General features: G+C 42.1%; 47 non-coding genes across 47 annotated transcripts; all 47 read left to right on the plus strand.

Moving 5' to 3' along the window:
- Nucleotides 1-37: 37 nt before the first annotated feature.
- TRNAI-AAU (transfer RNA isoleucine (anticodon AAU)) lies at nt 38-110 on the plus strand. Its single transcript has one exon. It is a non-coding gene; the product is annotated as a tRNA-Ile (tRNA).
- Nucleotides 111-623: 513 nt separating this feature from the next.
- Nucleotides 624-696, plus strand: TRNAV-AAC (transfer RNA valine (anticodon AAC)). The gene has a single exon. It is a non-coding gene; the product is annotated as a tRNA-Val (tRNA).
- A 331-nt stretch (nt 697-1,027) lies between these two features.
- Nucleotides 1,028-1,100, plus strand: TRNAV-UAC (transfer RNA valine (anticodon UAC)). The gene has a single exon. It is a non-coding gene; the product is annotated as a tRNA-Val (tRNA).
- Nucleotides 1,101-1,210: 110 nt separating this feature from the next.
- TRNAI-AAU (transfer RNA isoleucine (anticodon AAU)) lies at nt 1,211-1,283 on the plus strand. The gene has a single exon. It is a non-coding gene; the product is annotated as a tRNA-Ile (tRNA).
- Nucleotides 1,284-1,796: 513 nt separating this feature from the next.
- On the plus strand, nt 1,797-1,869 carry TRNAV-AAC (transfer RNA valine (anticodon AAC)). The gene has a single exon. It is a non-coding gene; the product is annotated as a tRNA-Val (tRNA).
- A 331-nt stretch (nt 1,870-2,200) lies between these two features.
- Nucleotides 2,201-2,273, plus strand: TRNAV-UAC (transfer RNA valine (anticodon UAC)). Its single transcript has one exon. It is a non-coding gene; the product is annotated as a tRNA-Val (tRNA).
- Nucleotides 2,274-2,383: 110 nt separating this feature from the next.
- Nucleotides 2,384-2,456, plus strand: TRNAI-AAU (transfer RNA isoleucine (anticodon AAU)). Its single transcript has one exon. It is a non-coding gene; the product is annotated as a tRNA-Ile (tRNA).
- A 1,257-nt stretch (nt 2,457-3,713) lies between these two features.
- Nucleotides 3,714-3,786, plus strand: TRNAV-AAC (transfer RNA valine (anticodon AAC)). Its single transcript has one exon. It is a non-coding gene; the product is annotated as a tRNA-Val (tRNA).
- Nucleotides 3,787-4,117: 331 nt separating this feature from the next.
- Nucleotides 4,118-4,190, plus strand: TRNAL-UAG (transfer RNA leucine (anticodon UAG)). The gene has a single exon. It is a non-coding gene; the product is annotated as a tRNA-Leu (tRNA).
- A 110-nt stretch (nt 4,191-4,300) lies between these two features.
- On the plus strand, nt 4,301-4,373 carry TRNAV-AAC (transfer RNA valine (anticodon AAC)). The gene has a single exon. It is a non-coding gene; the product is annotated as a tRNA-Val (tRNA).
- A 1,415-nt stretch (nt 4,374-5,788) lies between these two features.
- Nucleotides 5,789-5,861, plus strand: TRNAV-AAC (transfer RNA valine (anticodon AAC)). The gene has a single exon. It is a non-coding gene; the product is annotated as a tRNA-Val (tRNA).
- Nucleotides 5,862-6,960: 1,099 nt separating this feature from the next.
- Nucleotides 6,961-7,033, plus strand: TRNAV-AAC (transfer RNA valine (anticodon AAC)). The gene has a single exon. It is a non-coding gene; the product is annotated as a tRNA-Val (tRNA).
- A 331-nt stretch (nt 7,034-7,364) lies between these two features.
- On the plus strand, nt 7,365-7,437 carry TRNAV-UAC (transfer RNA valine (anticodon UAC)). The gene has a single exon. It is a non-coding gene; the product is annotated as a tRNA-Val (tRNA).
- A 109-nt stretch (nt 7,438-7,546) lies between these two features.
- Nucleotides 7,547-7,619, plus strand: TRNAI-AAU (transfer RNA isoleucine (anticodon AAU)). The gene has a single exon. It is a non-coding gene; the product is annotated as a tRNA-Ile (tRNA).
- Nucleotides 7,620-8,108: 489 nt separating this feature from the next.
- On the plus strand, nt 8,109-8,181 carry TRNAV-UAC (transfer RNA valine (anticodon UAC)). Its single transcript has one exon. It is a non-coding gene; the product is annotated as a tRNA-Val (tRNA).
- Nucleotides 8,182-8,291: 110 nt separating this feature from the next.
- On the plus strand, nt 8,292-8,364 carry TRNAI-AAU (transfer RNA isoleucine (anticodon AAU)). The gene has a single exon. It is a non-coding gene; the product is annotated as a tRNA-Ile (tRNA).
- Nucleotides 8,365-8,695: 331 nt separating this feature from the next.
- On the plus strand, nt 8,696-8,768 carry TRNAV-UAC (transfer RNA valine (anticodon UAC)). Its single transcript has one exon. It is a non-coding gene; the product is annotated as a tRNA-Val (tRNA).
- Nucleotides 8,769-8,878: 110 nt separating this feature from the next.
- Nucleotides 8,879-8,951, plus strand: TRNAV-AAC (transfer RNA valine (anticodon AAC)). The gene has a single exon. It is a non-coding gene; the product is annotated as a tRNA-Val (tRNA).
- Nucleotides 8,952-10,184: 1,233 nt separating this feature from the next.
- Nucleotides 10,185-10,257, plus strand: TRNAV-UAC (transfer RNA valine (anticodon UAC)). The gene has a single exon. It is a non-coding gene; the product is annotated as a tRNA-Val (tRNA).
- A 110-nt stretch (nt 10,258-10,367) lies between these two features.
- On the plus strand, nt 10,368-10,440 carry TRNAV-AAC (transfer RNA valine (anticodon AAC)). Its single transcript has one exon. It is a non-coding gene; the product is annotated as a tRNA-Val (tRNA).
- A 243-nt stretch (nt 10,441-10,683) lies between these two features.
- TRNAV-AAC (transfer RNA valine (anticodon AAC)) lies at nt 10,684-10,756 on the plus strand. Its single transcript has one exon. It is a non-coding gene; the product is annotated as a tRNA-Val (tRNA).
- Nucleotides 10,757-11,087: 331 nt separating this feature from the next.
- TRNAV-UAC (transfer RNA valine (anticodon UAC)) lies at nt 11,088-11,160 on the plus strand. Its single transcript has one exon. It is a non-coding gene; the product is annotated as a tRNA-Val (tRNA).
- A 110-nt stretch (nt 11,161-11,270) lies between these two features.
- TRNAI-AAU (transfer RNA isoleucine (anticodon AAU)) lies at nt 11,271-11,343 on the plus strand. The gene has a single exon. It is a non-coding gene; the product is annotated as a tRNA-Ile (tRNA).
- A 917-nt stretch (nt 11,344-12,260) lies between these two features.
- Nucleotides 12,261-12,333, plus strand: TRNAV-UAC (transfer RNA valine (anticodon UAC)). Its single transcript has one exon. It is a non-coding gene; the product is annotated as a tRNA-Val (tRNA).
- A 110-nt stretch (nt 12,334-12,443) lies between these two features.
- Nucleotides 12,444-12,516, plus strand: TRNAV-AAC (transfer RNA valine (anticodon AAC)). The gene has a single exon. It is a non-coding gene; the product is annotated as a tRNA-Val (tRNA).
- A 243-nt stretch (nt 12,517-12,759) lies between these two features.
- On the plus strand, nt 12,760-12,832 carry TRNAV-AAC (transfer RNA valine (anticodon AAC)). Its single transcript has one exon. It is a non-coding gene; the product is annotated as a tRNA-Val (tRNA).
- Nucleotides 12,833-13,345: 513 nt separating this feature from the next.
- On the plus strand, nt 13,346-13,418 carry TRNAV-AAC (transfer RNA valine (anticodon AAC)). The gene has a single exon. It is a non-coding gene; the product is annotated as a tRNA-Val (tRNA).
- A 331-nt stretch (nt 13,419-13,749) lies between these two features.
- On the plus strand, nt 13,750-13,822 carry TRNAV-UAC (transfer RNA valine (anticodon UAC)). The gene has a single exon. It is a non-coding gene; the product is annotated as a tRNA-Val (tRNA).
- Nucleotides 13,823-13,932: 110 nt separating this feature from the next.
- TRNAI-AAU (transfer RNA isoleucine (anticodon AAU)) lies at nt 13,933-14,005 on the plus strand. The gene has a single exon. It is a non-coding gene; the product is annotated as a tRNA-Ile (tRNA).
- A 671-nt stretch (nt 14,006-14,676) lies between these two features.
- Nucleotides 14,677-14,749, plus strand: TRNAV-AAC (transfer RNA valine (anticodon AAC)). Its single transcript has one exon. It is a non-coding gene; the product is annotated as a tRNA-Val (tRNA).
- Nucleotides 14,750-15,262: 513 nt separating this feature from the next.
- On the plus strand, nt 15,263-15,335 carry TRNAV-AAC (transfer RNA valine (anticodon AAC)). Its single transcript has one exon. It is a non-coding gene; the product is annotated as a tRNA-Val (tRNA).
- Nucleotides 15,336-15,666: 331 nt separating this feature from the next.
- TRNAV-UAC (transfer RNA valine (anticodon UAC)) lies at nt 15,667-15,739 on the plus strand. The gene has a single exon. It is a non-coding gene; the product is annotated as a tRNA-Val (tRNA).
- A 110-nt stretch (nt 15,740-15,849) lies between these two features.
- Nucleotides 15,850-15,922, plus strand: TRNAV-AAC (transfer RNA valine (anticodon AAC)). Its single transcript has one exon. It is a non-coding gene; the product is annotated as a tRNA-Val (tRNA).
- Nucleotides 15,923-16,253: 331 nt separating this feature from the next.
- TRNAV-UAC (transfer RNA valine (anticodon UAC)) lies at nt 16,254-16,326 on the plus strand. The gene has a single exon. It is a non-coding gene; the product is annotated as a tRNA-Val (tRNA).
- A 110-nt stretch (nt 16,327-16,436) lies between these two features.
- Nucleotides 16,437-16,509, plus strand: TRNAV-AAC (transfer RNA valine (anticodon AAC)). Its single transcript has one exon. It is a non-coding gene; the product is annotated as a tRNA-Val (tRNA).
- Nucleotides 16,510-17,654: 1,145 nt separating this feature from the next.
- TRNAV-AAC (transfer RNA valine (anticodon AAC)) lies at nt 17,655-17,727 on the plus strand. The gene has a single exon. It is a non-coding gene; the product is annotated as a tRNA-Val (tRNA).
- A 331-nt stretch (nt 17,728-18,058) lies between these two features.
- TRNAV-UAC (transfer RNA valine (anticodon UAC)) lies at nt 18,059-18,131 on the plus strand. The gene has a single exon. It is a non-coding gene; the product is annotated as a tRNA-Val (tRNA).
- A 110-nt stretch (nt 18,132-18,241) lies between these two features.
- Nucleotides 18,242-18,314, plus strand: TRNAV-AAC (transfer RNA valine (anticodon AAC)). Its single transcript has one exon. It is a non-coding gene; the product is annotated as a tRNA-Val (tRNA).
- Nucleotides 18,315-19,459: 1,145 nt separating this feature from the next.
- TRNAV-AAC (transfer RNA valine (anticodon AAC)) lies at nt 19,460-19,532 on the plus strand. Its single transcript has one exon. It is a non-coding gene; the product is annotated as a tRNA-Val (tRNA).
- A 331-nt stretch (nt 19,533-19,863) lies between these two features.
- On the plus strand, nt 19,864-19,936 carry TRNAV-UAC (transfer RNA valine (anticodon UAC)). The gene has a single exon. It is a non-coding gene; the product is annotated as a tRNA-Val (tRNA).
- Nucleotides 19,937-20,046: 110 nt separating this feature from the next.
- On the plus strand, nt 20,047-20,119 carry TRNAV-AAC (transfer RNA valine (anticodon AAC)). Its single transcript has one exon. It is a non-coding gene; the product is annotated as a tRNA-Val (tRNA).
- A 2,746-nt stretch (nt 20,120-22,865) lies between these two features.
- On the plus strand, nt 22,866-22,938 carry TRNAV-AAC (transfer RNA valine (anticodon AAC)). Its single transcript has one exon. It is a non-coding gene; the product is annotated as a tRNA-Val (tRNA).
- A 331-nt stretch (nt 22,939-23,269) lies between these two features.
- TRNAV-UAC (transfer RNA valine (anticodon UAC)) lies at nt 23,270-23,342 on the plus strand. Its single transcript has one exon. It is a non-coding gene; the product is annotated as a tRNA-Val (tRNA).
- A 110-nt stretch (nt 23,343-23,452) lies between these two features.
- Nucleotides 23,453-23,525, plus strand: TRNAV-AAC (transfer RNA valine (anticodon AAC)). Its single transcript has one exon. It is a non-coding gene; the product is annotated as a tRNA-Val (tRNA).
- Nucleotides 23,526-24,512: 987 nt separating this feature from the next.
- Nucleotides 24,513-24,585, plus strand: TRNAV-AAC (transfer RNA valine (anticodon AAC)). The gene has a single exon. It is a non-coding gene; the product is annotated as a tRNA-Val (tRNA).
- A 331-nt stretch (nt 24,586-24,916) lies between these two features.
- Nucleotides 24,917-24,989, plus strand: TRNAV-UAC (transfer RNA valine (anticodon UAC)). Its single transcript has one exon. It is a non-coding gene; the product is annotated as a tRNA-Val (tRNA).
- A 110-nt stretch (nt 24,990-25,099) lies between these two features.
- On the plus strand, nt 25,100-25,172 carry TRNAV-AAC (transfer RNA valine (anticodon AAC)). Its single transcript has one exon. It is a non-coding gene; the product is annotated as a tRNA-Val (tRNA).
- The last annotated feature ends 2,511 nt before the right edge of the window (nt 25,173-27,683 follow it).

The raw sequence follows: 27,683 nt of genomic DNA on the forward strand, positions 1-27,683 counted from the left end.
TAAAACAGTTTCATCGTATTTACGATGGCTATGACGGGTATCTATGGTGTAGTGGTTATCACGTCCGCCTAATACGCGGAAGGTCCCAGGTTCGAGCCCTGGTAGATACATAATGTTCTTTTTTGACTTGTTGTTAGAACGAAACTTTCGGAGGTTTTTGGCAATTTTTTTAAATTGAAAAGTGATATGTTTTGGGTCCTTGGTAGTATAGTGCTGAGTATCACCGCCTGTTTTACGGAAGACCTGAGTTAAATTCCCCGCCGGGGAGGCATGACCGGCTTCAGTTTTTAAAGATTGCAGAAAATATTTTGGTGGCAATGAAACGGTTTCTTCTTAATACCAAAAATATCCGTTTTAAAGAAACCCACTGGTTCAGGCCTTGGTCAAAATGCAACCCTATATCCAAGACCATTTTCGTCAGTTCATGTTGCAGTCGCTAGCGTATCTATGGTGTAGTGGTTATCACGTCCGCTTTACACGCGGAAGGTCTCAGGTTGAGCCCTGATAGATACATAGAAGGTTGATATTTTAGCGATATGTGGACGAGTGAATTGGAGGCTCTCGGTCTCGAAAATTTGCCCATTTTTAAAACGGTTTCATCGTATTTACGATGGCTATGACGGGTATCTATGGTGTAGTGGTTATCACGTCCGCCTAACACGCGGAAGGTCCCAGGTTCGAGCCCTGGTAGATACATAATGTTCTTTTTTGACTTGTTGTTAGAACGAAACTTTCGGAGGTTTTTGGCAATTTTTTTAAATTGAAAAGTGACATATTTTGGGTCCTTGGTAGTATAGTGCTGAGTATCACCGCCTGTTTTACGGAAGACCTGAGTTTAATTCCCCGCCGGGGAGGCATGACCGGCTTCAGTTTTTAAAGATTGCAGAAAATATTTTGGTGGCAATGAAACGGTTTCTTCTTAATACCAAAAATATCCGTTTTAAAGAAATCCACTGGTTCAGGCCTTGGTCAAAATGCAACCCTATCTCCAAGACCATTTTCGTCAGTTCATGTTGCAGTCGCTAGCGTATCTATGGTGTAGTGGTTATCACGTCCGCTTTACACGCGGAAGGTCTCAGGTTCGAGCCCTGATAGATACAAAGAAGGTTGATATTTTAGCGATATGTGGACGAGTGAATTGGAGGCTCTCGGTCTGGAAAATTTGCCCATTTTTAAAACAGTTTCATCGTATTTACGATGGCTATGACGGGTATCTATGGTGTAGTGGTTATCACGTCCGCCTAATACGCGGAAGGTCCCAGGTTCGAGCCCTGGTAGATACATAATGTTCTTTTTTGACTTGTTGTTAGAACGAAACTTTCGGAGGTTTTTGGCAATTTTTTTAAATTGAAAAGTGATATGTTTTGGGTCCTTGGTAGTATAGTGCTGAGTATCACCGCCTGTTTTACGGAAGACCTGAGTTAAATTCCCCGCCGGGGAGGCATGACCGGCTTCAGTTTTTAAAGATTGCAGAAAATATTTTGGTGGCAATGAAACGGTTTCTTCTTAATACCAAAAATATCCGTTTTAAAGAAACCCACTGGTTCAGGCCTTGGTCAAAATGCAACCCTATATCCAAGACCATTTTCGTCAGTTCATGTTGCAGTCGCTAGCGTATCTATGGTGTAGTGGTTATCACGTCCGCTTTACACGCGGAAGGTCTCAGGTTGAGCCCTGATAGATACATAGAAGGTTGATATTTTAGCGATATGTGGACGAGTGAATTGGAGGCTCTCGGTCTCGAAAATTTGCCCATTTTTAAAACGGTTTCATCGTATTTACGATGGCTATGACGGGTATCTATGGTGTAGTGGTTATCACGTCCGCCTAACACGCGGAAGGTCCCAGGTTCGAGCCCTGGTAGATACATAATGTTCTTTTTTGACTTGTTGTTAGAACGAAACTTTCGGAGGTTTTTGGCAATTTTTTTAAATTGAAAAGTGACATATTTTGGGTCCTTGGTAGTATAGTGCTGAGTATCACCGCCTGTTTTACGGAAGACCTGAGTTTAATTCCCCGCCGGGGAGGCATGACCGGCTTCAGTTTTTAAAGATTGCAGAAAATATTTTGGTGGCAATGAAACGGTTTCTTCTTAATACCAAAAATATCCGTTTTAAAGAAATCCACTGGTTCAGGCCTTGGTCAAAATGCAACCCTATCTCCAAGACCATTTTCGTCAGTTCATGTTGCAGTCGCTAGCGTATCTATGGTGTAGTGGTTATCACGTCCGCTTTACACGCGGAAGGTCTCAGGTTCGAGCCCTGAAAGATACAAAGAAGGTTGATATTTTAGCGATATGTGGACGAGTGAATTGGAGGCTCTCGGTCTGGAAAATTTGCCCATTTTTAAAACAGTTTCATCGTATTTACGATGGCTATGACGGGTATCTATGGTGTAGTGGTTATCACGTCCGCCTAATACGCGGAAGGTCCCAGGTTCGAGCCCTGGTAGATACATAATGTTCTTTTTTGACTTGTTGTTAGAACGAAACTTTCGGAGGTTTTTGGCAATTTTTTTAAATTGAAAAGTGATATGTTTTGGGTCCTTGGTAGTATAGTGCTGAGTATCACCGCCTGTTTTACGGAAGACCTGAGTTAAATTCCCCGCCGGGGAGGCATGACCGGCTTCAGTTTTTAAGGATTGCAGAAAATATTTTGGTGGCAATGAAACGGTTTCTTCTTAATACCAAAAATATCCGTTTTAAAGAAATCCACTTTTTCAGGCCTTGGTCAAAATGCAACCCTATCTCCAAGACCATTTTCGTCAGTTCATGTTGCAGTCGCTAGCGTATCTATGGTGTAGTGGTTATCACGTCCGCTTTACACGCGGAAGGTCTCAGGTTGAGCCCTGATAGATACATAGAAGGTTGATATGTTAGCGATATGTGGACGAGTGAATTGGAGGCTCTCGGTCTCGAAAATTTGCCCATTTTTAAAACGGTTTCATCGTATTTACGATGGCTATGACGGGTATCTATGGTGTAGTGGTTATCACGTCCGCCTAACACGCGGAAGGTCCCAGGTTTGAGCCCTGGTAGAAACATAATTTTCTTTTTTGACTTGTTGTTAGAACGAAACTTTCGGAGGTTTTTGGCAATTTTTTTAAATTGAAAAGTGAAAAGTTTTGGGTATCTATGGTGTAGTGGTTATCACGTCCGCCTAACACGCGGAATATCCCAGGTTCGAGCCCTGGTAGATACATAATGTTCTGTTTTGACTTGTTGTTAGAACGAAACTTTCGGAGGTTTTTGGCAATTTTTTTAAATTGAAAAGTGACATATTTTGGGTCCTTGGTAGTATAGTGCTGAGTATCACCGCCTGTTTTACGGAAGACCTGAGTTAAATTCCCCGCCGGGGAGGCATGACCGGCTTCAGTTTTTAAGGATTGCAGAAAATATTTTGGTGGCAATGAAACGGTTTCTTCTTAATACCAAAAATATCCGTTTTAAAGAAACCCACTGGTTCAGGCCTTGGTCAAAATGCAACCCTATATCCAAGACCATTTTCGTCAGTTCATGTTGCAGTCACTAGCGTATCTATGGTGTAGTGGTTATCACGTCCGCTTTACACGCGGAAGGTCTCAGGTTGAGCCCTGATAGATACATAGAAGGTTGATATTTTAGCGATATGTGGACGAGTGAATTGGAGGCTCTCGGTCTCGAAAATTTGCCCATTTTTAAAACGGTTTCATCGTATTTACGATGGTTATGATGGGTATCTATGGTGTAGTGGTTATCACGTCCGCCTAACACGCGGAAGGTCCCAGGTTCGAGCCCTGGTAGATACATAATGTTCTTTTTTGACTTGTTGTTAGAACGAAACTTTCGGAGGTTTTTGGCAATTTTTTTAAATTGAAAAGTGACATATTTTGGGTCCTTGGTAGTATAGTGCTGAGTATCACCGCCTGTTTTACGGAAGACCTGAGTTAAATTCCCCGCCGGGGAGGCATGACCGGCTTCAGTTTTTAAAGATTGCAGAAAATATTTTGGTGGCAATGAAACGGTTTCTTCTTAATACCAAAAATATCCGTTTTAAAGAAATCCACTGGTTCAGGCCTTGGTCAAAATGCAACCCTATCTCCAAGACGATTTTCGTCAGTTCATGTTGCAGTCGCTAGCGTATCTATGGTGTAGTGGTTATCACGTCCGCTTTAGACGCGGAAGGTCTCAGGCTCGAGCCCTGATAGATACAAAGAAGGTTGATATTTTAGCGATATGTGGACGAGTGAATTGGAGGCTCTCGGTCTCGAAAATTTGCCCATTTTTAAAAGAGTTTCATCGTATTTACGATGGCTATGTCGGGTATCTATGGTGTAGTGGTTATCACGTCCGCCTAACACGCGGAAGGTCCCAGGTTCGAGCCCTGGTAGATACATAATGTTCTTTTTTGACTTGTTGTTAGAACGAAACTTTCGGAGGTTTTTGGCAATTTTTTTAAATTGAAAAGTGATATGTTTTGGGTATCTATGGTGTAGTTGTTATCACGTCCGCCTAACACGCGGAAGGTCCCAGGTTCGAGCCCTGGTAGAAACATAATTTTCTTTTTTGACTTGTTGTTAGAACGAAACTTTCGGAGGTTTTTGGCAATTTTTTTAAATTGAAAAGTGAAATGTTTTGGGTATCTATGGTGTAGTGGTTATCACGTCCGCCTAACCCGCGGAAGGTCCCAGGTTCGAGCCCTGGTAGATACATAATGTTCTTTTTTGACTTGTTGTTAGAACGAAACTTTCGGAGGTTTTTGGCAATTTTTTTAAATTGAAAAGTGACATATTTTGGGTCCTTGGTAGTATAGTGCTGAGTATCACCGCCTGTTTTACGGAAGACCTGAGTTAAATTCCCCGCCGGGGAGGCATGACCGGCTTCAGTTTTTAAAGATTGCAGAAAATATTTTGGTGGCAATGAAACGGTTTCTTCTTAATACCAAAAATATCCGTTTTAAAGAAATCCACTGGTTCAGGCCTTGGTCAAAATGCAACCCTATCTCCAAGACCATTTTCGTCAGTTCATGTTGCAGTCGCTAGCGTATCTATGGTGTAGTGGTTATCACGTCCGCTTTACACGCGGAAGGTCTCAGGTTGAGCCCTGATAGATACATAGAAGGTTGATATTTTAGCGATATGTGGACGAGTGAATTGGAGGCTCTCGGTCTCGAAAATTTGCCCATTTTTAAAACGGTTTCATCGTATTTACGATGGCTATGACGGGTATCTATGGTGTAGTGGTTATCACGTCCGCCTAACACGCGGAAGGTCCCAGGTTTAAGCCCTGGTAGATACATAATGTTCTTTTTTGACTTGTTGTTAGAACGAAACTTTCGGAGGTTTTTGGCAATTTTTTTAAATTGAAAAGTGACATATTTTGGGTCCTTGGTAGTATAGTGCTGAGTATCACCGCCTGTTTTACGGAAGACCTGAGTTAAATTCCCCGCCGGGGAGGCATGACCGGCTTCAGTTTTTAAAGATTGCAGAAAATATTTTGGTGGCAATGAAACGGTTTCTTCTTAATACCAAAAATATCCGTTTTAAAGAAACCCACTGGTTCAGGCCTTGGTCAAAATGCAACCCTATCTCCAAGACCATTTTCGTCAGTTCATGTTGCAGTCGCTAGCGTATCTATGGTGTAGTGGTTATCACGTCCGCTTTACACGCGGAAGGTCTCAGGTTGAGCCCTGATAGATACATAGAAGGTTGATATTTTAGCGATATGTGGACGAGTGAATTGGAGGCTCTCGGTCTCGAAAATTTGCCCATTTTTAAAACGGTTTCATCGTATTTACGATGGCTATGACGGGTATCTATGGTGTAGTGGTTATCACGTCCGCCTAACACGCGGAAGGTCCCAGGTTCGAGCCCTGGTAGATACATAATGTTCTTTTTTGACTTGTTGTTAGAACGAAACTTTCGGAGGTTTTTGGCAATTTTTTTAAATTGAAAAGTGACATATTTTGGGTCCTTGGTAGTATAGTGCTGAGTATCACCGCCTGTTTTACGGAAGACCTGAGTTTAATTCCCCGCCGGGGAGGCATGACCGGCTTCAGTTTTTAAAGATTGCAGAAAATATTTTGGTGGCAATGAAACGGTTTCTTCTTAATACCAAAAATATCCGTTTTAAAGAAACCCACTGGTTCAGGCCTTGGTCAAAATGCAACCCTATCTCCAAGACCATTTTCGTCAGTTCATGTTGCAGTCGCTAGCGTATCTATGGTGTAGTGGTTATCACGTCCGCTTTACACGCGGAAGGTCTCAGGTTGAGCCCTGATAGATACATAGAAGGTTGATATTTTAGCGATATGTGGACGAGTGAATTGGAGGCTCTCGGTCTCGAAAATTTGCCCATTTTTAAAACGGTTTCATCGTATTTACGATGGCTATGACGGGTATCTATGGTGTAGTGGTTATCACGTCCGCCTAACACGCGGAAGGTCCCAGGTTTAAGCCCTGGTAGATACATAATGTTCTTTTTTGACTTGTTGTTAGAACGAAACTTTCGGAGGTTTTTGGCAATTTTTTTAAATTGAAAAGTGACATATTTTGGGTCCTTGGTAGTATAGTGCTGAGTATCACCGCCTGTTTTACGGAAGACCTGAGTTTAATTCCCCGCCGGGGAGGCATGACCGGCTTCAGTTTTTAAAGATTGCAGAAAATATTTTGGTGGCAATGAAACGGTTTCTTCTTAATACCAAAAATATCCGTTTTAAAGAAACCCACTGGTTCAGGCCTTGGTCAAAATGCAACCCTATCTCCAAGACCATTTTCGTCAGTTCATGTTGCAGTCGCTAGCGTATCTATGGTGTAGTGGTTATCACGTCCGCTTTACACGCGGAAGGTCTCAGGTTGAGCCCTGATAGATACATAGAAGGTTGATATTTTAGCGATATGTGGACGAGTGAATTGGAGGCTCTCGGTCTCGAAAATTTGCCCATTTTTAAAACGGTTTCATCGTATTTACGATGGCTATGACGGGTATCTATGGTGTAGTGGTTATCACGTCCGCCTAACACGCGGAAGGTCCCAGGTTCGAGCCCTGGTAGATACATAATGTTCTTTTTTGACTTGTTGTTAGAACGAAACTTTCGGAGGTTTTTGGCAATTTTTTTAAATTGAAAAGTGACATATTTTGGGTCCTTGGTAGTATAGTGCTGAGTATCACCGCCTGTTTTACGGAAGACCTGAGTTTAATTCCCCGCCGGGGAGGCATGACCGGCTTCAGTTTTTAAAGATTGCAGAAAATATTTTGGTGGCAATGAAACGGTTTCTTCTTAATACCAAAAATATCCGTTTTAAAGAAATCCACTGGTTCAGGCCTTGGTCAAAATGCAACCCTATCTCCAAGACCATTTTCGTCAGTTCATGTTGCAGTCGCTAGCGTATCTATGGTGTAGTGGTTATCACGTCCGCTTTACACGCGGAAGGTCTCAGGTTCGAGCCCTGATAGATACAAAGAAGGTTGATATTTTAGCGATATGTGGAGAGTGAATTGGAGGCTCTCGGTCTGGAAAATTTGCCCATTTTTAAAACAGTTTCATCGTATTTACGATGGCTATGACGGGTATCTATGGTGTAGTGGTTATCACGTCCGCCTAATACGCGGAAGGTCCCAGGTTCGAGCCCTGGTAGATACATAATGTTCTTTTTTGACTTGTTGTTAGAACGAAACTTTCGGAGGTTTTTGGCAATTTTTTTAAATTGAAAAGTGATATGTTTTGGGTATCTATGGTGTAGTGGTTATCACGTCCGCCTAACACGCGGAATGTCCCAGGTTCGAGCCCTGGTAGATACATAATGTTCTGTTTTGACTTGTTGTTAGAACGAAACTTTCGGAGGTTTTTGGCAATTTTTTTAAATTGAAAAGTGACATATTTTGGGTCCTTGGTAGTATAGTGCTGAGTATCACCGCCTGTTTTACGGAAGACCTGAGTTTAATTCCCCGCCGGGGAGGCATGACCGGCTTCATATTTTAAAGATTGCAGAAAATATTTTGGTGGCAATGAAACGGTTTCTTCTTAATACCAAAAATATCCGTTTTAAAGAAATCCACTGGTTCAGGCCTTGGTCAAAATGCAACCCTATCTCCAAGACCATTTTCGTCAGTTCATGTTGCAGTCGCTAGCGTATCTATGGTGTAGTGGTTATCACGTCCGCTTTACACGCGGAAGGTCTCAGGTTCGAGCCCTGAAAGATACAAAGAAGGTTGATATTTTAGCGATATGTGGACGAGTGAATTGGAGGCTCTCGGTCTGGAAAATTTGCCCATTTTTAAAACAGTTTCATCGTATTTACGATGGCTATGACGGGTATCTATGGTGTAGTGGTTATCACGTCCGCCTAATACGCGGAAGGTCCCAGGTTCGAGCCCTGGTAGATACATAATGTTCTTTTTTGACTTGTTGTTAGAACGAAACTTTCGGAGGTTTTTGGCAATTTTTTTAAATTGAAAAGTGATATGTTTTGGGTCCTTGGTAGTATAGTGCTGAGTATCACCGCCTGTTTTACGGAAGACCTGAGTTAAATTCCCCGCCGGGGAGGCATGACCGGCTTCAGTTTTTAAGGATTGCAGAAAATATTTTGGTGGCAATGAAACGGTTTCTTCTTAATACCAAAAATATCCGTTTTAAAGAAACCCACTGGTTCAGGCCTTGGTCAAAATGCAACCCTATATCCAAGACCATTTTCGTCAGTTCATGTTGCAGTCACTAGCGTATCTATGGTGTAGTGGTTATCACGTCCGCTTTACACGCGGAAGGTCTCAGGTTCGAGCCCTGATAGATACAAAGAAGGTTGATATTTTAGCGATATGTGGACGAGTGAATTGGAGGCTCTCGGTCTCGAAAATTTGCCCATTTTTAAAAGAGTTTCATCGTATTTACGATGGCTATGACGGGTATCTATGGTGTAGTGGTTATCACGTCCGCCTAACACGCGGAAGGTCCCAGGTTCGAGCCCTGGTAGATACATAATATTCTTTTTTGACTTGTTGTTAGAACGAAACTTTCGGAGGTTTTTGGCAATTTTTTTAAATTGAAAAGTGATATGTTTTGGGTATCTATGTTGTAGTGGTTATCACGTCCGCCTAACACGCGGAAGGTCCCAGGTTCGAGCCCTGGTAGAAACATAATTTTCTTTTTTGACTTGTTGTTAGAACGAAACTTTCGGAGGTTTTTGGCAATTTTTTTAAATTGAAAAGTGAAATGTTTTGGGTATCTATGGTGTAGTGGTTATCACGTCCGCCTAACCCGCGGAAGGTCCCAGGTTCGAGCCCTGGTAGATACATAATGTTCTTTTTTGACTTGTTGTTAGAACGAAACTTTCGGAGGTTTTTGGCAATTTTTTTAAATTGAAAAGTGACATATTTTGGGTCCTTGGTAGTATAGTGCTGAGTATCACCGCCTGTTTTACGGAAGACCTGAGTTAAATTCCCCGCCGGGGAGGCATGACCGGCTTCAGTTTTTAAAGATTGCAGAAAATATTTTGGTGGCAATGAAACGGTTTCTTCTTAATACCAAAAATATCCGTTTTAAAGAAACCCACTGGTTCAGGCCTTGGTCAAAATGCAACCCTATCTCCAAGACCATTTTCGTCAGTTCATGTTGCAGTCGCTAGCGTATCTATGGTGTAGTGGTTATCACGTCCGCTTTACACGCGGAAGGTCTCAGGTTGAGCCCTGATAGATACATAGAAGGTTGATATTTTAGCGATATGTGGACGAGTGAATTGGAGGCTCTCGGTCTCGAAAATTTGCCCATTTTTAAAACGGTTTCATCGTATTTACGATGGCTATGACGGGTATCTATGGTGTAGTGGTTATCACGTCCGCCTAACACGCGGAAGGTCCCAGGTTTGAGCCCTGGTAGATACATAATGTTCTTTTTTGACTTGTTGTTAGAACGAAACTTTCGGAGGTTTTTGGCAATTTTTTTAAATTGAAAAGTGACATATTTTGGGTCCTTGGTAGTATAGTGCTGAGTATCACCGCCTGTTTTACGGAAGACCTGAGTTAAATTAACCGCCGGGGAGGCATGACCGGCTTCAGTTTTTAAAGATTGCAGAAAATATTTTGGTGGCAATGAAACGGTTTCTTCTTAATACCAAAAATATCCGTTTTAAAGAAACCCACTGGTTCAGGCCTTGGTCAAAATGCAACCCTATCTCCAAGACGATTTTCGTCAGTTCATGTTGCAGTCGCTAGCGTATCTATGGTGTAGTGGTTATCACGTCCGCTTTACACGCGGAAGGTCTCAGGTTCGAGCCCTGATAGATACAAAGAAGGTTGATATTTTAGCGATATGTGGACGAGTGAATTGGAGGCTCTCGGTCTCGAAAATTTGCCCATTTTTAAAAGAGTTTCATCGTATTTACGATGGCTATGTCGGGTATCTATGGTGTAGTGGTTATCACGTCCGCCTAACACGCGGAAGGTCCCAGGTTCGAGCCCTGGTAGATACATAATGTTCTTTTTTGACTTGTTGTTAGAACGAAACTTTCGGAGGTTTTTGGCAGTTTTTTTAAATTGAAAAGTGATATGTTTTGGGTATCTATGGTGTAGTGGTTATCACGTCCGCCTAACACGCGGAAGGTCCCAGGTTCGAGCCCTGGTAGAAACATAATTTTCTTTTTTGACTTGTTGTTAGAACGAAACTTTCGGAGGTTTTTGGCAATTTTTTTAAATTGAAAAGTGAAATGTTTTGGGTATCTATGGTGTAGTGGTTATCACGTCCGCCTAACACGCGGAAGGTCCCAGGTTCGAGCCCTGGTAGATACATAATGTTCTTTTTTGACTTGTTGTTAGAACGAAACTTTCGGAGGTTTTTGGCAATTTTTTTAAATTGAAAAGTGACATATTTTGGGTCCTTGGTAGTATAGTGCTGAGTATCACCGCCTGTTTTACGGAAGACCTGAGTTTAATTCCCCGCCGGGGAGGCATGACCGGCTTCAGTTTTTAAAGATTGCAGAAAATATTTTGGTGGCAATGAAACGGTTTCTTCTTAATACCAAAAATATCCGTTTTAAAGAAATCCACTGGTTCAGTCCTTGGTCAAAATGCAACCCTATCTCCAAGACCATTTTCGTCAGTTCATGTTGCAGTCGCTAGCGTATCTATGGTGTAGTGGTTATCACGTCCACTTTACACGCGGAAGGTCTCAGGTTCGAGCCCTGATAGATACAAAGAAGGTTGATATTTTAGCGATATGTGGACGAGTGAATTGGAGGCTCTCGGTCTGGAAAATTTGCCCATTTTTAAAACAGTTTCATCGTATTTACGATGGCTATGACGGGTATCTATGGTGTAGTGGTTATCACGTCCGCCTAATACGCGGAAGGTCCCAGGTTCGAGCCCTGGTAGATACATAATGTTCTTTTTTGACTTGTTGTTAGAACGAAACTTTCGGAGGTTTTTGGCAATTTTTTTAAATTGAAAAGTGATATGTTTTGGGTCCTTGGTAGTATAGTGCTGAGTATCACCGCCTGTTTTACGGAAGACCTGAGTTAAATTCCCCGCCGGGGAGGCATGACCGGCTTCAGTTTTTAAAGATTGCAGAAAATATTTTGGTGGCAATGAAACGGTTTCTTCTTAATACCAAAAATATCCGTTTTAAAGAAACCCACTGGTTCAGGCCTTGGTCAAAATGCAACCCTATATCCAAGACCATTTTCGTCAGTTCATGTTGCAGTCGCTAGCGTATCTATGGTGTAGTGGTTATCACGTCCGCTTTACACGCGGAAGGTCTCAGGTTGAGCCCTGATAGATACATAGAAGGTTGATATTTTAGCGATATGTGGACGAGTGAATTGGAGGCTCTCGGTCTCGAAAATTTGCCCATTTTTAAAACGGTTTCATCGTATTTACGATGGCTATGACGGGTATCTATGGTGTAGTGGTTATCACGTCCGCCTAACACGCGGAAGGTCCCAGGTTTGAGCCCTGGTAGATACATAATGTTCTTTTTTGACTTGTTGTTAGAACGAAACTTTCGGAGGTTTTTGGCAATTTTTTTAAATTGAAAAGTGACATATTTTGGGTCCTTGGTAGTATAGTGCTGAGTATCACCGCCTGTTTTACGGAAGACCTGAGTTAAATTAACCGCCGGGGAGGCATGACCGGCTTCAGTTTTTAAAGATTGCAGAAAATATTTTGGTGGCAATGAAACGGTTTCTTCTTAATACCAAAAATATCCGTTTTAAAGAAACCCACTGGTTCAGGCCTTGGTCAAAATGCAACCCTATCTCCAAGACGATTTTCGTCAGTTCATGTTGCAGTCGCTAGCGTATCTATGGTGTAGTGGTTATCACGTCCGCTTTACACGCGGAAGGTCTCAGGTTCGAGCCCTGATAGATACAAAGAAGGTTGATATTTTAGCGATATGTGGACGAGTGAATTGGAGGCTCTCGGTCTCGAAAATTTGCCCATTTTTAAAAGAGTTTCATCGTATTTACGATGGCTATGTCGGGTATCTATGGTGTAGTGGTTATCACGTCCGCCTAACACGCGGAAGGTCCCAGGTTCGAGCCCTGGTAGATACATAATGTTCTTTTTTGACTTGTTGTTAGAACGAAACTTTCGGAGGTTTTTGGCAGTTTTTTTAAATTGAAAAGTGATATGTTTTGGGTATCTATGGTGTAGTGGTTATCACGTCCGCCTAACACGCGGAAGGTCCCAGGTTCGAGCCCTGGTAGAAACATAATTTTCTTTTTTGACTTGTTGTTAGAACGAAACTTTCGGAGGTTTTTGGCAATTTTTTTAAATTGAAAAGTGAAATGTTTTGGGTATCTATGGTGTAGTGGTTATCACGTCCGCCTAACACGCGGAAGGTCCCAGGTTCGAGCCCTGGTAGATACATAATGTTCTTTTTTGACTTGTTGTTAGAACGAAACTTTCGGAGGTTTTTGGCAATTTTTTTAAATTGAAAAGTGACATATTTTGGGTCCTTGGTAGTATAGTGCTGAGTATCACCGCCTGTTTTACGGAAGACCTGAGTTAAATTCCCCGCCGGGGAGGCATGACCGGCTTCAGTTTTTAAAGATTGCAGAAAATATTTTGGTGGCAATGAAACGGTTTCTTCTTAATACCAAAAATATCCGTTTTAAAGAAACCCACTGGTTCAGGCCTTGGTCAAAATGCAACCCTATCTCCAAGACCATTTTCGTCAGTTCATGTTGCAGTCGCTAGCGTATCTATGGTGTAGTGGTTATCACGTCCGCTTTACACGCGGAAGGTCTCAGGTTGAGCCCTGATAGATACATAGAAGGTTGATATTTTAGCGATATGTGGACGAGTGAATTGGAGGCTCTCGGTCTCGAAAATTTGCCCATTTTTAAAACGGTTTCATCGTATTTACGATGGCTATGATGGGTATCTATGGTGTAGTGGTTATCACGTCCGCCTAACACGCGGAAGGTCCCAGGTTCGAGCCCTGGTAGATACATAATGTTCTTTTTTGACTTGTTGTTAGAACGAAACTTTCGGAGGTTTTTGGCAATTTTTTTAAATTGAAAAGTGACATATTTTGGGTCCTTGGTAGTATAGTGCTGAGTATCACCGCCTGTTTTACGGAAGACCTGAGTTTAATTCCCCGCCGGGGAGGCATGACCGGCTTCAGTTTTTAAAGATTGCAGAAAATATTTTGGTGGCAATGAAACGGTTTCTTCTTAATACCAAAAATATCCGTTTTAAAGAAATCCACTGGTTCAGGCCTTGGTCAAAATGCAACCCTATCTCCAAGACCATTTTCGTCAGTTCATGTTGCAGTCGCTAGCGTATCTATGGTGTAGTGGTTATCACGTCCGCTTTACACGCGGAATGTCTCAGGTTCGAGCCCTGATAGATACAAAGAAGGTTGATATTTTAGCGATATGTGGACGAGTGAATTGGAGGCTCTCGGTCTGGAAAATTTGCCCATTTTTAAAACAGTTTCATCGTATTTACGATGGCTATGACGGGTATCTATGGTGTAGTGGTTATCACGTCCGCCTAATACGCGGAAGGTCCCAGGTTCGAGCCCTGGTAGATACATAATGTTCTTTTTTGACTTGTTGTTAGAACGAAACTTTCGGAGGTTTTTGGCAATTTTTTTAAATTGAAAAGTGAAAAGTTTTGGGTATCTATGGTGTAGTGGTTATCACGTCCGCCTAACACGCGGAATGTCCCAGGTTCGAGCCCTGGTAGATACATAATGTTCTGTTTTGACTTGTTGTTAGAACGAAACTTTCGGAGGTTTTTGGCAATTTTTTTAAATTGAAAAGTGACATATTTTGGGTCCTTGGTAGTATAGTGCTGAGTATCACCGCCTGTTTTACGGAAGACCTGAGTTTAATTCCCCGCCGGGGAGGCATGACCGGCTTCAGTTTTTAAAGATTGCAGAAAATATTTTGGTGGCAATGAAACGGTTTCTTCTTAATACCAAAAATATCCGTTTTAAAGAAATCCACTGGTTCAGGCCTTGGTCAAAATGCAACCCTATCTCCAAGACCATTTTCGTCAGTTCATGTTGCAGTCGCTAGCGTATCTATGGTGTAGTGGTTATCACGTCCGCTTTACACGCGGAAGGTCTCAGGTTGAGCCCTGATAGATACATAGAAGGTTGATATTTTAGCGATATGTGGACGAGTGAATTGGAGGCTCTCGGTCTCGAAAATTTGCCCATTTTTAAAACGGTTTCATCGTATTTACGATGGTTATGACGGGTATCTATGGTGTAGTGGTTATCACGTCCGCCTAACACGCGGAAGGTCCCAGGTTCGAGCCCTGGTAGATACATAATGTTCTTTTTTGACTTGTTGTTAGAACGAAACTTTCGGAGGTTTTTGGCAATTTTTTTAAATTGAAAAGTGACATATTTTGGGTCCTTGGTAGTATAGTGCTGAGTATCAACGCCTGTTTTACGGAAGACCTGAGTTAAATTCCCCGCCGGGGAGGCATGACCGGCTTCAGTTTTTAAAGATTGCAGAAAATATTTTGGTGGCAATGAAACGGTTTCTTCTTAATACCAAAAATATCCGTTTTAAAGAAACCCACTGGTTCAGGCCTTGGTCAAAATGCAACCCTATCTCCAAGACCATTTTCGTCAGTTCATGTTGCAGTCGCTAGCGTATCTATGGTGTAGTGGTTATCACGTCCGCTTTACACGCGGAAGGTCTCAGGTTGAGCCCTGATAGATACATAGAAGGTTGATATTTTAGCGATATGTGGACGAGTGAATTGGAGGCTCTCGGTCTCGAAAATTTGCCCATTTTTAAAACGGTTTCATCGTATTTACGATGGCTATGACGGGTATCTATGGTGTAGTGGTTATCACGTCCGCCTAACACGCGGAAGGTCCCAGGTTCGAGCCCTGGTAGATACATAATGTTCTTTTTTGACTTGTTGTTAGAACGAAACTTTCGGAGGTTTTTGGCAATTTTTTTAAATTGAAAAGTGACATATTTTGGGTCCTTGGTAGTATAGTGCTGAGTATCACCGCCTGTTTTACGGAAGACCTGAGTTAAATTCCCCGCCGGGGAGGCATGACCGGCTTCAGTTTTTAAAGATTGCAGAAAATATTTTGGTGGCAATGAAACGGTTTCTTCTTAATACCAAAAATATCCGTTTTAAAGAAACCCACTGGTTCAGGCCTTGGTCAAAATGCAACCCTATCTCCAAGACGATTTTCGTCAGTTCATGTTGCAGTCGCTAGCGTATCTATGGTGTAGTGGTTATCACGTCCGCTTTACACGCGGAAGGTCTCAGGTTCGAGCCCTGATAGATACAAAGAAGGTTGATATTTTAGCGATATGTGGACGAGTGAATTGGAGGCTCTCGGTCTCGAAAATTTGCCCATTTTTAAAACGGTTTCATCGTATTTACGATGGCTATGACGGGTATCTATGGTGTAGTGGTTATCACGTCCGCCTAACACGCGGAAGGTCCCAGGTTCGAGCCCTGGTAGATACATAATGTTCTTTTTTGACTTGTTGTTAGAACGAAACTTTCGGAGGTTTTTGGCAATTTTTTTAAATTGAAAAGTGACATATTTTGGGTCCTTGGTAGTATAGTGCTGAGTATCACCGCCTGTTTTACGGAAGACCTGAGTTAAATTCCCCGCCGGGGAGGCATGACCGGCTTCAGTTTTTAAAGATTGCAGAAAATATTTTGGTGGCAATGAAACGGTTTCTTCTTAATACCAAAAATATCCGTTTTAAAGAAATCCACTGGTTCAGGCCTTGGTCAAAATGCAACCCTATCTCCAAGACCATTTTCGTCAGTTCATGTTGCAGTCGCTAGCGTATCTATGGTGTAGTGGTTATCACGTCCGCTTTACACGCGGAAGGTCTCAGGTTCGAGCCCTGATAGATACAAAGAAGGTTGATATTTTAGCGATATGTGGACGAGTGAATTGGAGGCTCTCGGTCTCGAAAATTTGCCCATTTTTAAAAGAGTTTCATCGTATTTACGATGGCTATGTCGGGTATCTATGGTGTAGTGGTTATCACGTCCGCCTAACACGCGGAAGGTCCCAGGTTCGAGCCCTGGTAGATACATAATGTTCTTTTTTGACTTGTTGTTAGAACGAAACTTTCGGAGGTTTTTGGCAATTTTTTTAAATTGAAAAGTGATATGTTTTGGGTATCTATGGTGTAGTGGTTATCACGTCCGCCTAACACGCGGAAGGTCCCAGGTTCGAGCCCTGGTAGAAACATAATTTTCTTTTTTGACTTGTTGTTAGAACGAAACTTTCGGAGGTTTTTGGCAATTTTTTTAAATTGAAAAGTGAAATGTTTTGGGTATCTATGGTGTAGTGGTTATCACGTCCGCCTAACCCGCGGAAGGTCCAAGGTTCGAGCCCTGGTAGATACATAATGTTCTTTTTTGACTTGTTGTTAGAACGAAACTTTCGGAGGTTTTTGGCAATTTTTTTAAATTGAAAAGTGATATGTTTTGGGTATCTATGGTGTAGTGGTTATCACGTCCGCCTAACACGCGGAAGGTCCCAGGTTCGAGCCCTGGTAGAAACATAATTTTCTTTTTTGACTTGTTGTTAGAACGAAACTTTCGGAGGTTTTTGGCAATTTTTTTAAATTGAAAAGTGAAATGTTTTGGGTATCTATGGTGTAGTGGTTATCACGTCCGCCTAACCCGCGGAAGGTCCCAGGTTCGAGCCCTGGTAGATACATAATGTTCTTTTTTGACTTGTTGTTAGAACGATACTTTCGGAGGTTTTTGGCAATTTTTTTAAATTGAAAAGTGACATATTTTGGGTCCTTGGTAGTATAGTGCTGAGTATCACCGCCTGTTTTACGGAAGACCTGAGTTAAATTCCCCGCCGGGGAGGCATGACCGGCTTCAGTTTTTAAAGATTGCAGAAAATATTTTGGTGGCAATGAAACGGTTTCTTCTTAATACCAAAAATATCCGTTTTAAAGAAATCCACTGGTTCAGGCCTTGGTCAAAATGCAACCCTATCTCCAAGACCATTTTCGTCAGTTCATGTTGCAGTCGCTAGCGTATCTATGGTGTAGTGGTTATCACGTCCGCTTTACACGCGGAAGGTCTCAGGTTGAGCCCTGATAGATACATAGAAGGTTGATATTTTAGCGATATGTGGACGAGTGAATTGGAGGCTCTCGGTCTCGAAAATTTGCCCATTTTTAAAACGGTTTCATCGTATTTACGATGGCTATGACGGGTATCTATGGTGTAGTGGTTATCACGTCCGCCTAACACGCGGAAGGTCCCAGGTTCGAGCCCTGGTAGATACATAATGTTCTTTTTTGACTTGTTGTTAGAACGAAACTTTCGGAGGTTTTTGGCAATTTTTTTAAATTGAAAAGTGACATATTTTGGGTCCTTGGTAGTATAGTGCTGAGTATCACCGCCTGTTTTACGGAAGACCTGAGTTAAATTCCCCGCCGGGGAGGCATGACCGGCTTCAGTTTTTAAAGATTGCAGAAAATATTTTGGTGGCAATGAAACGGTTTCTTCTTAATACCAAAAATATCCGTTTTAAAGAAACCCACTGGTTCAGGCCTTGGTCAAAATGCAACCCTATCTCCAAGACGATTTTCGTCAGTTCATGTTGCAGTCGCTAGCGTATCTATGGTGTAGTGGTTATCACGTCCGCTTTACACGCGGAAGGTCTCAGGTTCGAGCCCTGATAGATACAAAGAAGGTTGATATTTTAGCGATATGTGGACGAGTGAATTGGAGGCTCTCGGTCTCGAAAATTTGCCCATTTTTAAAAGAGTTTCATCGTATTTACGATGGCTATGTCGGGTATCTATGGTGTAGTGGTTATCACGTCCGCCTAACACGCGGAAGGTCCCAGGTTCGAGCCCTGGTAGATACATAATGTTCTTTTTTGACTTGTTGTTAGAACGAAACTTTCGGAGGTTTTTGGCAATTTTTTTAAATTGAAAAGTGATATGTTTTGGGTATCTATGGTGTAGTGGTTATCACGTCCGCCTAACACGCGGAAGGTCCCAGGTTCGAGCCCTGGTAGAAACATAATTTTCTTTTTTGACTTGTTGTTAGAACGAAACTTTCGGAGGTTTTTGGCAATTTTTTTAAATTGAAAAGTGAAATGTTTTGGGTATCTATGGTGTAGTGGTTATCACGTCCGCCTAACCCGCGGAAGGTCCAAGGTTCGAGCCCTGGTAGATACATAATGTTCTTTTTTGACTTGTTGTTAGAACGAAACTTTCGGAGGTTTTTGGCAATTTTTTTAAATTGAAAAGTGATATGTTTTGGGTATCTATGGTGTAGTGGTTATCACGTCCGCCTAACACGCGGAAGGTCCCAGGTTCGAGCCCTGGTAGAAACATAATTTTCTTTTTTGACTTGTTGTTAGAACGAAACTTTCGGAGGTTTTTGGCAATTTTTTTAAATTGAAAAGTGAAATGTTTTGGGTATCTATGGTGTAGTGGTTATCACGTCCGCCTAACCCGCGGAAGGTCCCAGGTTCGAGCCCTGGTAGATACATAATGTTCTTTTTTGACTTGTTGTTAGAACGAAACTTTCGGAGGTTTTTGGCAATTTTTTTAAATTGAAAAGTGACATATTTTGGGTCCTTGGTAGTATAGTGCTGAGTATCACCGCCTGTTTTACGGAAGACCTGAGTTAAATTCCCCGCCGGGGAGGCATGACCGGCTTCAGTTTTTAAAGATTGCAGAAAATATTTTGGTGGCAATGAAACGGTTTCTTCTTAATACCAAAAATATCCGTTTTAAAGAAATCCACTGGTTCAGGCCTTGGTCAAAATGCAACCCTATCTCCAAGACCATTTTCGTCAGTTCATGTTGCAGTCGCTAGCGTATCTATGGTGTAGTGGTTATCACGTCCGCTTTACACGCGGAAGGTCTCAGGTTGAGCCCTGATAGATACATAGAAGGTTGATATTTTAGCGATATGTGGACGAGTGAATTGGAGGCTCTCGGTCTCGAAAATTTGCCCATTTTTAAAACGGTTTCATCGTATTTACGATGGCTATGACGGGTATCTATGGTGTAGTGGTTATCACGTCCGCCTAACACGCGGAAGGTCCCAGGTTCGAGCCCTGGTAGATACATAATGTTCTTTTTTGACTTGTTGTTAGAACGAAACTTTCGGAGGTTTTTGGCAATTTTTTTAAATTGAAAAGTGACATATTTTGGGTCCTTGGTAGTATAGTGCTGAGTATCACCGCCTGTTTTACGGAAGACCTGAGTTAAATTCCCCGCCGGGGAGGCATGACCGGCTTCAGTTTTTAAAGATTGCAGAAAATATTTTGGTGGCAATGAAACGGTTTCTTCTTAATACCAAAAATATCCGTTTTAAAGAAACCCACTGGTTCAGGCCTTGGTCAAAATGCAACCCTATCTCCAAGACGATTTTCGTCAGTTCATGTTGCAGTCGCTAGCGTATCTATGGTGTAGTGGTTATCACGTCCGCTTTACACGCGGAAGGTCTCAGGTTCGAGCCCTGATAGATACAAAGAAGGTTGATATTTTAGCGATATGTGGACGAGTGAATTGGAGGCTCTCGGTCTCGAAAATTTGCCCATTTTTAAAAGAGTTTCATCGTATTTACGATGGCTATGTCGGGTATCTATGGTGTAGTGGTTATCACGTCCGCCTAACACGCGGAAGGTCCCAGGTTCGAGCCCTGGTAGATACATAATGTTCTTTTTTGACTTGTTGTTAGAACGAAACTTTCGGAGGTTTTTGGCAATTTTTTTAAATTGAAAAGTGATATGTTTTGGGTATCTATGGTGTAGTGGTTATCACGTCCGCCTAACACGCGGAAGGTCCCAGGTTCGAGCCCTGGTAGAAACATAATTTTCTTTTTTGACTTGTTGTTAGAACGAAACTTTCGGAGGTTTTTGGCAATTTTTTTAAATTGAAAAGTGAAATGTTTTGGGTATCTATGGTGTAGTGGTTATCACGTCCGCCTAACCCGCGGAAGGTCCCAGGTTCGAGCCCTGGTAGATACATAATGTTCTTTTTTGACTTGTTGTTAGAACGAAACTTTCGGAGGTTTTTGGCAATTTTTTTAAATTGAAAAGTGACATATTTTGGGTCCTTGGTAGTATAGTGCTGAGTATCACCGCCTGTTTTACGGAAGACCTGAGTTAAATTCCCCGCCGGGGAGGCATGACCGGCTTCAGTTTTTAAAGATTGCAGAAAATATTTTGGTGGCAATGAAACGGTTTCTTCTTAATACCAAAAATATCCGTTTTAAAGAAATCCACTGGTTCAGGCCTTGGTCAAAATGCAACCCTATCTCCAAGACCATTTTCGTCAGTTCATGTTGCAGTCGCTAGCGTATCTATGGTGTAGTGGTTATCACGTCCGCTTTACACGCGGAAGGTCTCAGGTTGAGCCCTGATAGATACATAGAAGGTTGATATTTTAGCGATATGTGGACGAGTGAATTGGAGGCTCTCGGTCTCGAAAATTTGCCCATTTTTAAAACGGTTTCATCGTATTTACGATGGTTATGACGGGTATCTATGGTGTAGTGGTTATCACGTCCGCCTAACACGCGGAAGGTCCCAGGTTCGAGCCCTGGTAGAAACATAATTTTCTTTTTTGACTTGTTGTTAGAACGAAACTTTCGGAGGTTTTTGGCAATTTTTTTAAATTGAAAAGTGACATATTTTGGGTCCTTGGTAGTATAGTGCTGAGTATCACCGCCTGTTTTACGGAAGACCTGAGTTAAATTCCCCGCCGGGGAGGCATGACCGGCTTCAGTTTTTAAAGATTGCAGAAAATATTTTGGTGGCAATGAAACGGTTTCTTCTTAATACCAAAAATATCCGTTTTAAAGAAATCCACTGGTTCAGGCCTTGGTCAAAATGCAACCCTATCTCCAAGACCATTTTCGTCAGTTCATGTTGCAGTCGCTAGCGTATCTATGGTGTAGTGGTTATCACGTCCGCTTTACACGCGGAAGGTCTCAGGTTGAGCCCTGATAGATACATAGAAGGTTGATATTTTAGCGATATGTGGACGAGTGAATTGGAGGCTCTCGGTCTCGAAAATTTGCCCATTTTTAAAACGGTTTCATCGTATTTACGATGGCAATGACGGGTATCTATGGTTTTGTGGTTATCACGTCCGCCTAACACGCGGAAGGGCCCAGGTTCGAGCCCTGGTAGATACATAATGTTCTTTTTTGACTTGTTGTTAGAACGAAACTTTCGGAGGTTTTTGGCAATTTTTTTAAATTGAAAAGTGACATATTTTGGGTCCTTGGTAGTATAGTGCTGAGTATCACCGCCTGTTTTACGGAAGACCTGAGTTAAATTCCCCGCCGGGGAGGCATGACCGGCTTCAGTTTTTAAAGATTGCAGAAAATATTTTGGTGGCAATGAAACGGTTTCTTCTTAATACCAAAAATATCCGTTTTAAAGAAATCCACTGGTTCAGGCCTTGGTCAAAATGCAACCCTATCTCCAAGACCATTTTCGTCAGTTCATGTTGCAGTCGCTAGCGTATCTATGGTGTAGTGGTTATCACGTCCGCTTTACACGCGGAAGGTCTCAGGTTGAGCCCTGATAGATACATAGAAGGTTGATATTTTAGCGATATGTGGACGAGTGAATTGGAGGCTCTCGGTCTCGAAAATTTGCCCATTTTTAAAACGGTTTCATCGTATTTACGATGGCAATGACGGGTATCTATGGTTTTGTGGTTATCACGTCCGCCTAACACGCGGAAGGGCCCAGGTTCGAGCCCTGGTAGATACATAATGTTCTTTTTTGACTTGTTGTTAGAACGAAACTTTCGGAGGTTTTTGGCAATTTTTTTAAATTGAAAAGTGACATATTTTGGGTCCTTGGTAGTATAGTGCTGAGTATCACCGCCTGTTTTACGGAAGACCTGAGTTAAATTCCCCGCCGGGGAGGCATGACCGGCTTCAGTTTTTAAAGATTGCAGAAAATATTTTGGTGGCAATGAAACGGTTTCTTCTTAATACCAAAAATATCCGTTTTAAAGAAATCCACTGGTTCAGGCCTTGGTCAAAATGCAACCCTATCTCCAAGACGATTTTCGTCAGTTCATGTTGCAGTCGCTAGCGTATCTATGGTGTAGTGGTTATCAAGTCCGCTTTACACGCGGAAGGTCTTAGGTTCGAGCCCTGATAGATACATAGAAGGTTGATATTTTAGCGATATGTGGACGAGTGAATTGGAGGCTCTCGGTCTCGAAAATTTGCCCATTTTTAAAACGGTTTCATCGTATTTACGATGGCTATGACGGGTATCTATGGTGCAGTGGTTATCACGTCCGCCTAACACGCGGAAGGTCCCAGGTTCGAGCCCTGGTAGATACATAATGTTCTTTTTTGACTTGTTGTTAGAACGAAACTTTCGGAGGTTTTTGGCAATTTTTTTAAATTGAAAAGCGAAATGGTTTGGGTATCTATGGTGTAGTGGTTATCACGTCCGCCTAACACGCGGAAGGTCCCAGGTTCGAGCCCTGGTAGATACATAATGTTCTTTTTTGACTTGTTGTTAGAACGCAACTTTCGGAGGTTTTTGGCAATTTTTTTAAATTGAAAAGTGATATATTTTGGGTCCTTGGTAGTATAGTGCTGAGTATCACCGCCTGTTTTACGGAAGACCTGAGTTAAATTCCCCGCCGGGGAGGCATGACCGGCTTCAGTTTTTAAAGATTGCAGAAAATATTTTGGTGGCAATGAAACGGTTTCTTCTTAATACCAAAAATATCCGTTTTAAAGAAACCCACTGGTTCAGGCCTTGGTCAAAATGCAACCCTATCTCCAAGACGATTTTCGTCAGTTCATGTTGCAGTCGCTAGCGTATCTATGGTGTAGTGGTTATCACGTCCGCTTTACACGCGGAAGGTCTCAGGTTCGAGCCCTGATAGATACAAAGAAGGTTGATATTTTAGCGATATGTGGACGAGTGAATTGGAGGCTCTCGGTCTCGAAAATTTGCCCATTTTTAAAAGAGTTTCATCGTATTTACGATGGCTATGTCGGGTATCTATGGTGTAGTGGTTATCACGTCCGCCTAACACGCGGAAGGTCCCAGGTTCGAGCCCTGGTAGATACATAATGTTCTTTTTTGACTTGTTGTTAGAACGAAACTTTCGGAGGTTTTTGGCAATTTTTTTAAATTGAAAAGTGAAATGTTTTGGGTATCTATGGTGTAGTGGTTATCACGTCCGCCTAACCCGCGGAAGGTCCAAGGTTCGAGCCCTGGTAGATACATAATGTTCTTTTTTGACTTGTTGTTAGAACGAAACTTTCGGAGGTTTTTGGCAATTTTTTTAAATTGAAAAGTGATATGTTTTGGGTATCTATGGTGTAGTGGTTATCACGTCCGCCTAACACGCGGAAGGTCCCAGGTTCGAGCCCTGGTAGAAACATAATTTTCTTTTTTGACTTGTTGTTAGAACGAAACTTTCGGAGGTTTTTGGCAATTTTTTTAAATTGAAAAGTGAAATGTTTTGGGTATCTATGGTGTAGTGGTTATCACGTCCGCCTAACCCGCGGAAGGTCCCAGGTTCGAGCCCTGGTAGATACATAATGTTCTTTTTTGACTTGTTGTTAGAACGAAACTTTCGGAGGTTTTTGGCAATTTTTTTAAATTGAAAAGTGACATATTTTGGGTCCTTGGTAGTATAGTGCTGAGTATCACCGCCTGTTTTACGGAAGACCTGAGTTAAATTCCCCGCCGGGGAGGCATGACCGGCTTCAGTTTTTAAAGATTGCAGAAAATATTTTGGTGGCAATGAAACGGTTTCTTCTTAATACCAAAAATATCCGTTTTAAAGAAATCCACTGGTTCAGGCCTTGGTCAAAATGCAACCCTATCTCCAAGACCATTTTCGTCAGTTCATGTTGCAGTCGCTAGCGTATCTATGGTGTAGTGGTTATCACGTCCGCTTTACACGCGGAAGGTCTCAGGTTGAGCCCTGATAGATACATAGAAGGTTGATATTTTAGCGATATGTGGACGAGTGAATTGGAGGCTCTCGGTCTCGAAAATTTGCCCATTTTTAAAACGGTTTCATCGTATTTACGATGGCTATGACGGGTATCTATGGTGTAGTGGTTATCACGTCCGCCTAACACGCGGAAGGTCCCAGGTTCGAGCCCTGGTAGATACATAATGTTCTTTTTTGACTTGTTGTTAGAACGAAACTTTCGGAGGTTTTTGGCAATTTTTTTAAATTGAAAAGTGACATATTTTGGGTCCTTGGTAGTATAGTGCTGAGTATCACCGCCTGTTTTACGGAAGACCTGAGTTAAATTCCCCGCCGGGGAGGCATGACCGGCTTCAGTTTTTAAAGATTGCAGAAAATATTTTGGTGGCAATGAAACGGTTTCTTCTTAATACCAAAAATATCCGTTTTAAAGAAACCCACTGGTTCAGGCCTTGGTCAAAATGCAACCCTATCTCCAAGACGATTTTCGTCAGTTCATGTTGCAGTCGCTAGCGTATCTATGGTGTAGTGGTTATCACGTCCGCTTTACACGCGGAAGGTCTCAGGTTCGAGCCCTGATAGATACAAAGAAGGTTGATATTTTAGCGATATGTGGACGAGTGAATTGGAGGCTCTCGGTCTCGAAAATTTGCCCATTTTTAAAAGAGTTTCATCGTATTTACGATGGCTATGTCGGGTATCTATGGTGTAGTGGTTATCACGTCCGCCTAACACGCGGAAGGTCCCAGGTTCGAGCCCTGGTAGATACATAATGTTCTTTTTTGACTTGTTGTTAGAACGAAACTTTCGGAGGTTTTTGGCAATTTTTTTAAATTGAAAAGTGATATGTTTTGGGTATCTATGGTGTAGTGGTTATCACGTCCGCCTAACACGCGGAAGGTCCCAGGTTCGAGCCCTGGTAGAAACATAATTTTCTTTTTTGACTTGTTGTTAGAACGAAACTTTCGGAGGTTTTTGGCAATTTTTTTAAATTGAAAAGTGAAATGTTTTGGGTATCTATGGTGTAGTGGTTATCACGTCCGCCTAACCCGCGGAAGGTCCCAGGTTCGAGCCCTGGTAGATACATAATGTTCTTTTTTGACTTGTTGTTAGAACGAAACTTTCGGAGGTTTTTGGCAATTTTTTTAAATTGAAAAGTGACATATTTTGGGTCCTTGGTAGTATAGTGCTGAGTATCACCGCCTGTTTTACGGAAGACCTGAGTTAAATTCCCCGCCGGGGAGGCATGACCGGCTTCAGTTTTTAAAGATTGCAGAAAATATTTTGGTGGCAATGAAACGGTTTCTTCTTAATACCAAAAATATCCGTTTTAAAGAAATCCACTGGTTCAGGCCTTGGTCAAAATGCAACCCTATCTCCAAGACCATTTTCGTCAGTTCATGTTGCAGTCGCTAGCGTATCTATGGTGTAGTGGTTATCACGTCCGCTTTACACGCGGAAGGTCTCAGGTTGAGCCCTGATAGATACATAGAAGGTTGATATTTTAGCGATATGTGGACGAGTGAATTGGAGGCTCTCGGTCTCGAAAATTTGCCCATTTTTAAAACGGTTTCATCGTATTTACGATGGTTATGACGGGTATCTATGGTGTAGTGGTTATCACGTCCGCCTAACACGCGGAAGGTCCCAGGTTCGAGCCCTGGTAGAAACATAATTTTCTTTTTTGACTTGTTGTTAGAACGAAACTTTCGGAGGTTTTTGGCAATTTTTTTAAATTGAAAAGTGAAATGTTTTGGGTATCTATGGTGTAGTGGTTATCACGTCCGCCTAACCCGCGGAAGGTCCCAGGTTCGAGCCCTGGTAGATACATAATGTTCTTTTTTGACTTGTTGTTAGAACGAAACTTTCGGAGGTTTTTGGCAATTTTTTTAAATTGAAAAGTGACATATTTTGGGTCCTTGGTAGTATAGTGCTGAGTATCACCGCCTGTTTTACGGAAGACCTGAGTTAAATTCCCCGCCGGGGAGGCATGACCGGCTTCAGTTTTTAAAGATTGCAGAAAATATTTTGGTGGCAATGAAACGGTTTCTTCTTAATACCAAAAATATCCGTTTTAAAGAAATCCACTGGTTCAGGCCTTGGTCAAAATGCAACCCTATCTCCAAGACCATTTTCGTCAGTTCATGTTGCAGTCGCTAGCGTATCTATGGTGTAGTGGTTATCACGTCCGCTTTACACGCGGAAGGTCTCAGGTTGAGCCCTGATAGATACATAGAAGGTTGATATTTTAGCGATATGTGGACGAGTGAATTGGAGGCTCTCGGTCTCGAAAATTTGCCCATTTTTAAAACGGTTTCATCGTATTTACGATGGTTATGACGGGTATCTATGGTGTAGTGGTTATCACGTCCGCCTAACACGCGGAAGGTCCCAGGTTCGAGCCCTGGTAGAAACATAATTTTCTTTTTTGACTTGTTGTTAGAACGAAACTTTCGGAGGTTTTTGGCAATTTTTTTAAATTGAAAAGTGACATATTTTGGGTCCTTGGTAGTATAGTGCTGAGTATCACCGCCTGTTTTACGGAAGACCTGAGTTAAATTCCCCGCCGGGGAGGCATGACCGGCTTCAGTTTTTAAAGATTGCAGAAAATATTTTGGTGGCAATGAAACGGTTTCTTCTTAATACCAAAAATATCCGTTTTAAAGAAATCCACTGGTTCAGGCCTTGGTCAAAATGCAACCCTATCTCCAAGACCATTTTCGTCAGTTCATGTTGCAGTCGCTAGCGTATCTATGGTGTAGTGGTTATCACGTCCGCTTTACACGCGGAAGGTCTCAGGTTGAGCCCTGATAGATACATAGAAGGTTGATATTTTAGCGATATGTGGACGAGTGAATTGGAGGCTCTCGGTCTCGAAAATTTGCCCATTTTTAAAACGGTTTCATCGTATTTACGATGGCAATGACGGGTATCTATGGTTTTGTGGTTATCACGTCCGCCTAACACGCGGAAGGGCCCAGGTTCGAGCCCTGGTAGATACATAATGTTCTTTTTTGACTTGTTGTTAGAACGAAACTTTCGGAGGTTTTTGGCAATTTTTTTAAATTGAAAAGTGACATATTTTGGGTCCTTGGTAGTATAGTGCTGAGTATCACCGCCTGTTTTACGGAAGACCTGAGTTAAATTCCCCGCCGGGGAGGCATGACCGGCTTCAGTTTTTAAAGATTGCAGAAAATATTTTGGTGGCAATGAAACGGTTTCTTCTTAATACCAAAAATATCCGTTTTAAAGAAATCCACTGGTTCAGGCCTTGGTCAAAA

This window comes from Leiobunum rupestre, chromosome 3, assembly GCF_980474605.1.
Source record: "Leiobunum rupestre chromosome 3, qqLeiRupe1.1.hap1, whole genome shotgun sequence".
Taxonomy (NCBI): Eukaryota; Metazoa; Arthropoda; class Arachnida; order Opiliones; family Sclerosomatidae; genus Leiobunum; species Leiobunum rupestre.